This window comes from Arvicola amphibius, chromosome 11 (genome assembly GCF_903992535.2).
Source record: "Arvicola amphibius chromosome 11, mArvAmp1.2, whole genome shotgun sequence".
Taxonomy (NCBI): Eukaryota; Metazoa; Chordata; class Mammalia; order Rodentia; family Cricetidae; genus Arvicola; species Arvicola amphibius.
Genome location: NC_052057.2, coordinates 63518153 through 63530548, shown reverse-complemented (window position 1 = coordinate 63530548; position 12396 = coordinate 63518153).

The window sequence follows — 12396 nt, the reverse complement described above, 5'->3', positions numbered from 1 at the left end:
GTTTACTTCCTGCAACTCTCAGATCAGCATCCTTTTTAGGACACTAAAGAATAGAGCAGTTTATATTTGCAATTGAATACTTTGCAATCTCAAGCAAAAAAATCTGCAAATAAAAGCTTGAGTGTTTATCTACAATTCTTTAAAACTTCCCATTTTGATTTCAATAATATTAAGTTCTAATTTCCTGAAGTCTTTAGATAAATGCATAGAAATATTCACTACCTCAGTATTTTTAAGCACAGATTTCTAAAGACCAGTGCTTAATGTGAATATTTACAAATAAATATAGCACTCTCTCTCCTTATCAAAGAAATCTACTTTGCTCTACTTTGCAAAAGTTGGAGACTGTTATAGCAAACCACAATTAGTCAAAACACAGAGTAAGGGACCATAAGCTGCACAGCTAAAACTGATATATATATATATATATATATATATATATATATATATATATATATATATACACATACAATACAACTGTTATGCTTATAGCTCACAGGAAATCATACAAGAGTCGGGAGAATGATAGCAAGAGGCAAAAGACCAGGATACCTCCTATAATATGGCTACCTAGATGAGACCTGACTAATGAAAACATTATTTGACATTCCAGTATAGATTGGGGAAATTTTACAAGGTCTCACTCCTAGATGAAAAGTGACACCAATTAATGGTTCCTGAAAGAGGGAGAATGCATTTTCTCCAGGAATGAGCCACCAGATTGGTTATTCAAACTCAAGTGATTAGCCCTAAATATATATACATAAGAGCAGTACTAAAATCACTAGGTGTTTAAATATGTACAATATTAATTAACTAAAAAGAAGTCCTGGCTTTGAGAGGGAGCAGGGAAGATAGGGAGGAGCTAAAAGGGAAGGGGGAGTGGCAATGATGTAAATGCAGTACTCATGCATGAAATTATCAAAAATTAAAAAGTTTAAATAAAAATACAAATAGCTTAAATGCAAAAAATAAGCCAAAAATTAAGTTTTGAAAAACACTGAAGTTTACAAAAATATCATTTACAGTATCATTTCATAATCAAAATGTTGGCTCTAAACAAGAACTGCAGATTAGATTACAGCACAGCTCATGCTTCACACACCTGTGTTCCAGTGTTGGTCCAGCTACGGGGAGAATTTGGTGATTTACTTATAGAGGGGAGTGAAAATTTATATGTAGTTTTGCCTTAATACTTTTGGGTAAAATTTCTTTATGTAATTTAAAGCATATCTATGACCTAAACTCTCATTCTATAAGGTTGTCATAGTAACCAAAGACTTGAGAATTTGACTTGGTGACTTGTTGACTATGCTTTTATTAGCAGTATGGGATATAATTGTCCTAGAATTCAGCCCAGTAGCAGCCTTCTGATAAGGGTAGCATCCTTTCTTATCAATCATACCATTGATATTAAGAATTAGGGTGATACTATCTATATTATCTATATGAGACATACTACCTTAAGCTATTCACCATTTTAATTTTAAGATCTTTTGTTTGGCAACAAGAAATCATCCATTATGCTATCTTGACTTCAACTTAGACCTCCTCTCATTGAACCAAACAGGCCAAAGAAAATAATTAATTTAATATATTCCACAAATAAAACATTGCACAAAAAACTTTCCATAGCTAGTTAACAATTCATTCAAGTGACTATTTGTTTCTCTACTTTCTTGTCCAATGTTCTCTAATTTATCCCATTGTTTCCTAAACAGTATTCAATAGTTAATATCATTGTAAGTCTGAGTGAATTTCTTGCAAATTTTACTGCTACTATTAATGAGATCATTTTAGGCAAATGAACTTTCCCTTTTCAGACACATGTTCTCTCTTTGTATCTTCTGCCCACACCCTGTGTGTGTGTGTGTGTGTGTATGTCTCTCTCTCTCTCTCTTTCTCTCTCTCTTTCTCTCTCTCTCTCTCTCTCTCTCTCTCTCTCTCTCTCTCATAAGCATACAGCAATAGATGATAGTTTTTATTTTACTTAATAACATTCTCTAATGCATCTCATTCCAAGTGAAAGTTGAACATATCATATCATCAGCTATATATACCTATCAGCTTTCCTGTATTTAGCACCCTGCTTTTCCACTGCTAAATGAGTACAAGAGGCTGAGGCTACAATGAAATCTATAACATCTGAGACATTTTGATTTCGTTGTGCCTCAACCATTTTCAATTAAAAAAGTATATTGTTTGAAGAAAAATTTACATGTTAATCAATTTTCTTAGAAGAAAGTATTCACCTGACTTATAAGATAGAGAGCCACACAAAATCATTACATATTGCAAGAGAGAAAATTAGACCTTTGGTAGTTATCAATAAATAACATCTTTGCCTCCAGCTTTTCATTGCCCAGTTTTCAACAGAATTGATTTAAGGGATTTCCAGGTTGACAATTCATGTATTGCTTCTCAGAGACTATTTTAGAGTGTTTGCATGGTAAAATCTCCGAGAGTTGGGAAATTTCATATCAACTTCTCCTAGTACGGAAAGTAGAGCACCTGGTAATTTGTTATTCATGTGTTCCTACCATGTTTCTGCTCACTGAAGAGTAGAGGAAAAGGGATTTACTACCTTATACCACATTCACCAAAGGAAGATGTGCTGAGTAGTTTTATGTCAACTTGACACAAGCTAAAGTCATCTGAGAGGAAGGAACCTTAATTAAGGAAATACCTCCATAAGATCATGCTGTAAGCTAACTAATCTTTATGAATTTTCTTAATTAGTGATTGATGGGGGAGAGTTCAGCCCATTCAGTGTGATACCACTCCTCAAGTGGTTGGTGGTCCTGGATTTTGTTAGAAAGTAGGCTGAGCAAGTTATGAGGAGCAAGCCAGTAAGTAGCATTCCTCCACGGCCTCTGTATCAGTTCCTGAATCCAAGTTCCTGCCATGTATGAGTTCTTGCCCTGATTTCCTTCTGTTATGTACAGATGTGGAAGTATAAGTCAAATAAACCCATTCCTCTCCAACTTGCTTTTGGTCACTGTGTCCATTATGTGAGTATTAACCCTGAATGAAACAGATGGTGTGGCTGTTGTTGGAAGCCATGTGGCCTGGTTTCAGATGAATGCTTGTCCAGTGGATCTTTGCAAGGCAAGACCCACGAAGATGGACTCTCACTCAGCAAGGACCATTACACCTCAGGCCAGCACAAAATACTGCTGGCACTGTGAACCTGCATGCTGTCTTCTGTCTCATAATATTTATGATTCTTTAGGGTTTTTTTTGGTTTCATTTTGTCAGTAACTCATGGGACAAATGTGATCATTCCCTGAAATTCTTTTTTTTCTTCAATATTCGCCCTAAAATTTTTTGGGAACTGATGCCTCTCGGGTTTCTTTTCTGGAAACACCAGCTGTTACCCCATAGCCTGAGAACTTTTCTGATTCAGTTCTGACAGGATTGGTGGCAATAAAAGTTAATAGACACAAAAATGAAATAACAAAGAGGACATTAAGTCTCTTAATTCTGAGGGAAAACACTAAGATGAAAAGAGCGCCTTATCAAAGTTCACTCTTTATAGAGAGGCTTAGGTGTGCAGGACCCTTTTATGGGACAAGGGAACAGATGGAGAAATAACGAGCTAACTGTTGCATGCAATTTACAGTAAATCACCCCTATTTGTATTCATACACGTTAAGTTTTGAATGATATTGTTGTTCTTGAGAAGGTGTGCCTATGTTTATCACCTTTTAGTTTTGGAGGGACAGGATGTGTGCCTAGTTGGCTATTTAGCCAAGTTAACAAATTGATGTTTTAATTTAAAAGTTGTTTTGATGTATAAGTTTGGGGAAAACATATTTGTTTTTATAGGAGGTGAATGCTTGATTTTTTTAAAATATAAATAAAGAAGGCTTGATTTATTCAGGGTGGGCCACTTGTGTGAAACTCTTCTGGGCAGACTCCCCTTTGCCGACTCAGGACCTGAACCCAGCTATGGTGTGACTATGGCTGGCTGTGTCAGAAACTAGAAAAGTCTAGCAGATTTAGTTGTTTTAATTTACTAGGATGGAGCACAAAGCCAAACCCACGTCTTATACTGTAGTTCTTCACTTCAAATTTAAATTTTAAGAGGAAAAAGAATAAAATAATAAAAGGTAAGTAGTGGGAAAGTCACTCTATTTTAAAAGAACAGCAAGGTTTAAAATGACATTGCAAAAAATATGAAAGGAAATAGTATGGCATCTGTATATTATACAGTTGGTTTATGACCTTCATTTAAGAAGAGTAGTTATGAGAAATACTTAGGTGTGGCTGCCTACATGGGAAATTGTTGAGGTAAATCTGAATGGCTTACAGAGCTCTTCATATTATAATGTAGCAGTGGTAATGGAAACAAAGGTAAAGACAAAAAGAAAAGCATGCTACAAATCTCTTAAAACCAGCCATTGCCCAGCTCTAAATAAAACAGTAGGTTTCAGACTATGGATTAACTGACTGATTCCATTTTATAAGTAATATTATACACCATTTGTGAGTGCAAACTCAAAGACAGGATGACTCTCTACCTTGTCATGAGTATGAATACTATCACCTGTCCAGCACTGCCAAGGAAGTGCTAAAAGATAATGTGTTCATAAAAGCAAACAGCACCACCTTATATAAATTCATCAAATTATACCGGGATCAAATGAGTACATGGCATTTTAAAATTATGCATATGTGCCTGAGAACTTACAGGGTATGGCAGAAAAAGGAAAGGCACATCACCATCACCCAGGTCCTATGCAGAGGAAGACACCTAAGGCTGTGATTGTGAAGCCTCACTTCTAGGATCTTTGAAGTCCCATGCAGCTTTGCTTTATGCAGCTTTCTCAGAAGTTATCTCCAGCAGGGTTGCTTACAACCTTGAAACGCAAGGATTCTCTTTAGCGCCTCATTAGCAGTCTATCTCTGCCACCAGTAAGTACTCACTCTGTTTTGTGAACTCTGCTGTTACCTCCTTAGTCTCTTACAGCTGTTTTGTAACCTGCATGTACACATATGACACATTGAGTGTGAGGTGTAATGTGTGTTCTGAGAGTTAATATTCACAGGTAAGAGTGTAATAAAAGCAATGTTCTCCAGTGGTCAGCTGTCATAGGGAACGTGGCCTACTTGGCAAATCAAAGCCAATGAAGCAAACAGAACTCATAAATTTATTATTCTTCATTAAATTCTGACCCTATGAAAAGGCATGGATATGTCCATGTGTGTTTTCATTAGATCATATTCAGGACAGTATCTGAAAGAACATATCAAGAAAACTAAAGCATAAGCTTACAAAAACCAGTGGAAAAAATAAAGCTCTTCCTTTCACTGTGTTACAGGAAGAAAACATGTAATTAAGTGGGAAAACATTCAGTTAATTGCTGATGGGAAATATAAGCACTATTACAAGAATATATATATTTCTTACGCATCCAACAGCCAGCTGAAACACATATGTAATGTAATCTTGGTCAGGAAGAATGCTACAAGGGTATGATTATTAATCACAATTTCGATGGTAGTGGGGAACACAGGTTCAGAGAGGTCAAACAATATAAGGTTATATGAAAAGGAAATGAGGTGTTGGACTCATGTAGGTATGACTTTAGAAATGATAGTGACACTGGGAGTAGCAGCATTTGGTTTGCTTTCCTTTTATTACCAGGAAGGGAGATCTTCAGACTGAGAAGAGTAAAGAATGCTGGCTAAAAAGGTTTTGAGTGTTTGACAGGTAGGATGACCCAGAAACCTAGACTAGAACCAAACATAACTGGAGGAAAAAATGTCAGTGTAGTGATGCTTAACAATCTTCTGCTGTACTCATAGATTGGTGCCTAGCCCAATTGTCATCATAGTGGCTTCATCCAGCAACTGATGGAAACAGATGTAGAGACCCACAGACAAACATTAGGTTCAGCTTTGGGAAACCTGCAGAAGAGGGGGAGAAAGGATTGTAGGAGCCAGAGGGGTCAAGGATGCCACAAGAAAACTCACAGAATCAGCTAACCTGGGCTCATATGGGCTCACAGAGACTGAACTGACAACCAGGGAGCCTGAATGGGACTGAGCTAGTACTCTACATATGTGTTACAGTTGTGTAGCTTGGCCCTCTTGTCAAAATCCTAACAGTGGGAATAGAGACTGTCTCTGACTCTTTTCCTGGTTAATGTGATGCTTCTTCTCATACTGGGTCACCGTACCCAGCCTTAATACATGTGAAATACTTAGCCTTACTGCACTTTGATATGCCATTTTTTGATGTTTATGGGAGACCTGCTTTTCCTGATCTGAAATGGAGAAGGAGTAGATTAGGGGGTCAGAATGGAGGAGAGTAGGGGGAGGGAATGGAAGAAAAGGAGGGAGGGAAAACTATGACTGAAATGTAAAACAGATAAATACATTAATTAATTAAAATTTTGAGTGTCTGAGCATGTACTAAAATAGTGCTTTGAATTATTAGTACTCTAATATATATGCATCTTAGGCAAATATAAAACCTTAGTGTTGTGCAGACGGAAATGATTACAACAGTTATCATTTATATATGAAAAAGAATCAGTTAGGTTTACTTTAAATCTTTAGGGTACATGCGCACTCATCAATAGGTTTTCATCTCAGGAGACTGAGGGCAGAAATGAGTATAAGCCATTAATCATTATCTTTGATCATCAACCAAATTTAGCAAGGAAAGTACTTCATCTAGTAAAAATTGGGCTGCTTTATTCTTGTCTTCTGACCTTGAAGAGTTCTGCATTCAACTATGAGCTTTTCTAAAACATAAGACTGTCTTCTTGGGTTTTTCACGTCAATGTCATTTAACAAAAGCCATTTTAGTCTAACTTTGTTATTTTCAAAGCTTTGTTTCAGCTGTGATGCACTTTGAAACCTGTGGACATATCTCCCAAAATTAAGATTAAAAGAATTTAAACTAGCTGGGTTACAGGGACTCAATTGTTTTTCTTAATTATTAAACTAAAGCACAGTCTATACGACTCCTCAAAAGAAACTCTGTATAAACTAACATCATTATTATTATTATTATTAATTATTATTATTATCAATTAGACAGTACAGTTTAGGAAGAAATCATCTTCATGGCAATTCACAGATAAAAATGCACAGTAGAACAGTATGTTTTTAAGAGGTAAACATTCTACACTACAGACAGTAAGATCTCCCCATCCACTCACACCATGCTAGATACCAGAGGAATATTGCAGAAACAAGCATGGCACAGTAGAAGCAAAAGACATTCTGGGATCTATAGCCCTGTGGCCTTGCCTAAATGAGATCCATCAGTCAGAGAGTTATCTTCTGGCCGACTAACTCCTCAAATTTCCAAAGCCACGTGCTGCTACTCTGATATGGAAACCAGCAGTTTTATTTATTTATAAATATTCTAGAGAAACCAGTTCAAATTACAAAGTCATTGAGTCATCTTCTCGGTGATGTACAGTTAACTTTATTCATTATGATGTTAAATTCTCCATTTGGGATACACCCAGTATTGTGATATTTTTCTGTGGAACAATGGTCTTTTTTGTAAAGACCATTTTAATAAAATGCTGATTGCTCAGTAGCCAGGCAGAAGTTGAAGCAGGATGATGAAAACAAAAGAATTCTGGGAAGAGAAAAGCTCAGTCTTCAGTCGTCACTCAGATGTAGAAGACGCAGATGAGAATGCCTCACTGATGAAAGGTACCAAGCCACATGGCTAACACAGACAAGAATTATGGGTTAAGATGTAAAAATTAATTAATAAGAAGCCTGAGCTAATAGGCCAACCAGTTTATGATTAATGCAGAGCTCTGTATTTCTTTGGGACTGAACGACTGCGGGACCTGGTGGGACAAAAATCTCTATCAACAATATTTCGTTTATATTTTAATAAATAAAGCTTGCCTGAAGTTCAGAGAGTAAAACAGCTCCAAAGATCAGCCTTACAGACCAGGCAGTAGTGACACACAGCTTTAATCCCAGTGGCCACACTAGTTTCCCATAGAAACCAGGCGGTGCACGCCTTTAATCCCAGCCCTAGAAATGATTATAAAATGGGAGGAGAAAGCTCCATTCACAGTCTCATTCTGGGGATTCCTGAAGGCAGTATCACCATTTCAGACTGAGGTAAAGGTAAGAGTCAGTGACTGGCTGCTTTGCTTTTCTGATCATCAGGTTGAACCCCAATTTTTGTCTCTGGGTTTTTATTAATCATGCTACACCCCAGTCTGCCATTTTTAATGTATGTATAAGAAAGGCATTTTCCTTGCCTAGGCATGCTCAGGGACTATGCTTTGTTTTCCTAGTGATGATAGGCCTGTATGAGCATGATAGAGTTTCTCCAGTGAAAGCCCTGGATTTCTTCACTATGGAGACATTGCCTTGAGAATTGTCCCCAGTGTTCCTATTACTTGCAACAAGCTTAACTACATGATATCTCCTGGTTGTACCATCAGTTCTGTACTCAGCAATGGGCAACCCCACTGTGCTTGGTTACAATTGTTTGAGAAAGAAATCTGTCATATGCAGTGGGTCATGAGATCACTGCACAACCAGAGACACACATAGAGCTGATAGTTTTATATTATTTATACCATGTAAGGCAATTGTCTTGAAATCAAGAGCTAGAGATATGTTAGAAGTCCTAAGATGTGATTTTTAAGAACAACCAAAAGGAAAACTGAAAAAAAAATAACTTACATTAATAGAGTCTTGACTTCATGTCAGCTCCAGTGCAGTGTCTGGCTGGTTATTTATTTTCTTTGTTTATAATTTTCAGTTTGGAAACAGATTAGGAACCTAAAGTTTAGAAGTATTTAAGGGTTAGTGAAATGGCTCAGTGGGTAAAAACACTTACAATGCATTCCTCACAAACCAAGTTAATTGGATACCGAGAACATACCATAGAAGATAGTTGATTCCTAAGAGCTGTCCCCTGGGAACACAGTGTATACACACACACACACACACACACACACACACACACGCACACACGCACACACTAACAAGAGAAAAAGATAGAGAACAACAAACAGTTGGACAAACACACAGACACAGATGAGAGACAGAAAAAAAAAGAGACAAGAGCAAGCAAGAGAGAATCATATACAGAAAACATATTAAATGTTTAAAATTTTTAGACATAAAGAGCAAAATCCTGCCAGGGGCTTGAGTTTCAAATCCCTAACTATGGTTGAAACCATATACGAGAGTCCTTATGTGTCCAACAATGATAGAACCAACTCCTTAGTTACCCTAATATTCACTTTTCACTTTTGTACAATACAGAGCTTAACAAAAGTCAATTCTGGAAATGTGTTGTCATCCCAATGAACTTGGCTATTAATAAGTAAATAATAGCAACAATTTATACTAATGAGAAAAGTTCCTTTTCAGATGGAGTGTTATTGTGTAGTCCCAAGCCATTAATAATAAGGTACTTTTCTATTTGTCTGCTTTTCATTGCAAATTGAGCTCTATGGGGAACTGTCATACAAATGGAGGCTTTCTATGGCCCTGACTTTCATCAGAATGACAATTAGTGAATAACCAAGGAAGTATTAAAGGATCATAAGATCAGGTATGGTGGCTCACACCTGTAGCCACAGGACACAGGAGCGTGTAGGGAAGATAAAGGAGAACCACCATGAGTTCAAGATCAGCCTGGTCTGTCTATGTGGGAATGTGTCTATCTGAGCATATCCTGAGCAGCACCCCAGTGTTAGCAGTTATTGCAGTGAGCCAGCAAGAAGCTTTTGTTACTCTTAGTCTGCAAAGACTCCTCTGCTTCCTAAGATCAGCTTTCAAGAATGACTTCTCAGCTCCACCAAGCAGAGCTCCACTAAGTGTGGTTCAAGCCTCAAGCCAAACTGCCTGTCCTGAGACAGAGTACGGTCGCTGAGGTGTGGCAGACTTTTGGAATTCTGAGATGAGAGAAGACTCAGAAAAGCTAATTAATTTCTGTCTTCCATTTTCCTTATGTTATGGTTTCCATCACCCAGCGCTTTGGCTGGCACTTCCGGGTTCCAGGGCCTCGCATGTGCCAACAAGTGCTTAGGTAATTTACATAGCCACCCAGGGTCCTCAAGCCCTACGTGACCTACATGCAGCATGATCACATCACCTACACATCATGCAGTTACTTAAGCCCTTATGCACATATGTAAGTCCCTGTGGGCGTGCACTAGGCAGTGTTTAAAAGCTGGACATGCCTGCTCCATGCTCTCTCTCTGGACCAACTTTCTCAGGTCTGTGTATGTGTCTTTCTTTCTCCTAATAAACACTTAAAGTGGGTTTCGTTGTGTGTTTTGTGATCCATTCTTGCTCATGCCCGGTAATTTCACTTCAGGCCTTTACTATATGGTTTAAGCTACTCTCAAACAGGATAAGTCTGTCTTTCTACAAAAAAAAAAAAAAATCTGAAGAATTATTTTATATCTACATAGAATTATAATACATAATTCTATACAAACTTTTATTTTAATGAAATTATACTATTTGTGGTTATAATACTTTTCCTAAGAGACCTAGACTATCTAACAAAGTTCCCAGTACCAGTTGTGAGAAGCCTTCTTTCAACTTGTTGGTCAGAGGAGGCTAAGAGAGTCCCAAGCAATATAGGTTATTGCTAATACACTTGGTTGCCTCTCAAAATTTGAAGGAAAGTTCTGATTGCTGAAAACATTGTATATTTTGGACATAGGGTTTGAAAGATTTGAGCTGGAAATGATCCAAAAGACTCTTGCCCAAAGAACAACGTTCATAGGACCCGAAGGCAGCCAAAAGAAGAAAATAACCGGCAGTACTGTGCAGCCATGATTCTTAGGAACTCCAGCAATGACCGTCATAGCAAGCTATCTCAAAGGCAAGTATCCCCAAGAAATGATAGTGGCCCTTAAATCTTAACAATAACCCACATCTAATTTTACTCAAAGCCTGCTCAAACAAGTGGAAATCGTGCCTAGTACTATAAAACTGGCCAATCATTACAGAACGCTACAACTGGTCAGAGTGCAGAGAACAGGTGACTACAGTATATGCATCTCCAGTTGATACATCTACAACATGGCTCCTACATCCAAGTCTCTGGGAACTTAGTGAAAGAGGGGACAGAAACCTCATGAGAGTCAGAGGACCAGGTAGTCTGCTTGGAATTTTTGCCTTTTAATTATGAACCAGAAGCTACCACCATGAATTCTCAACAACATGGCTTCCTAAACAAGACCTACAGTTGACATCCCAGTGTAGATGGGAGAAATCTTACTCACTCTATATGAAGAACAACAGGAAATTAAAGACTGCATAGAGAGGGAGAATTAGAGAGAGAATTAGAGGGAGAATTAGAGAGGGAGAATCAGTCTTCCCTATATATCAGCACTCTAACAGGTTATTGAATACCAAGTGGGTCAATCCTAGAAATGTATCCATGTAGACTGTTCTTTACAACACTGAAAAGTCTCAGCATGCTCCATTTATATGTTGAATTTTTTTATATGTATGTAACAGCAATAATTAAAGAAGAGAAAGCCATTGGTGGTGGGAGTCAGACATGAGAAAGATAGGAGGATGAAAGGAAAAAATAATCTAATACTCATTGCAGTTTAATTTAATTGAAAATAAAATTCTAAAAATGATTAAAATGTACTGATAATAAGAATGCGTTTTTTTTTTCTGTAGATGGAATGGTTTGGAATAAGCAAATGCTGATAATTTAAGTCCTACACAACTGGTGAGTCTGAAAGGTTTTGAATATACAGTCTTGTAAACTTTAGTAACAATTTTGATCAATGTGAGTTTTTGGAAAGTACTGATCAGCAAAATCAAATTCTTTCAAAAATTATAAAGGACAAAACTTTTAAACTCTAATTTCTATTATGGATAGAAATATGTTTTGTTATAAATACCACCCAAATCAGAATATGGAACATCACTAAGAACGCCCCCCCCAAATGTCCTTCTATTCTTTCTGATAGTGATATCTCGCCTTAGAACAGTCAGCCCTAAATCACCATCTTTATCAAATTCCTCCCTTCAGAGCTCAGGGGAGCCTGAGGAAGATGGAGAGGAAAGACTGCTCTTTGCATATATACTATGGCTTCTAGTTTAGTGCTTTTATGGGATTTCTAAGGATGAAAATGAGTGAGTCTCTGTTTCTTGTGCCTTCTCTTGGCCCCTTTTCTTTCGGTTTCTTTGTTTTTCTCAGTTCTGTTTCCAATGTGTTTTTGTTTGATCTTATTTTACTTTTTAAAAATAAATCTTAGAAGACTGTTTTATATTGAGAGATAGAATAGAGTAAATCAAGATGGGAAGAGGATAGGGAGGATCTTGAAGGAAATAGAAGGGAAAATTATAATCTTGTTACATATGAGAAAAAATATGTTGCCAATGAAAGGAAAATAAAAAAATACTGGTACC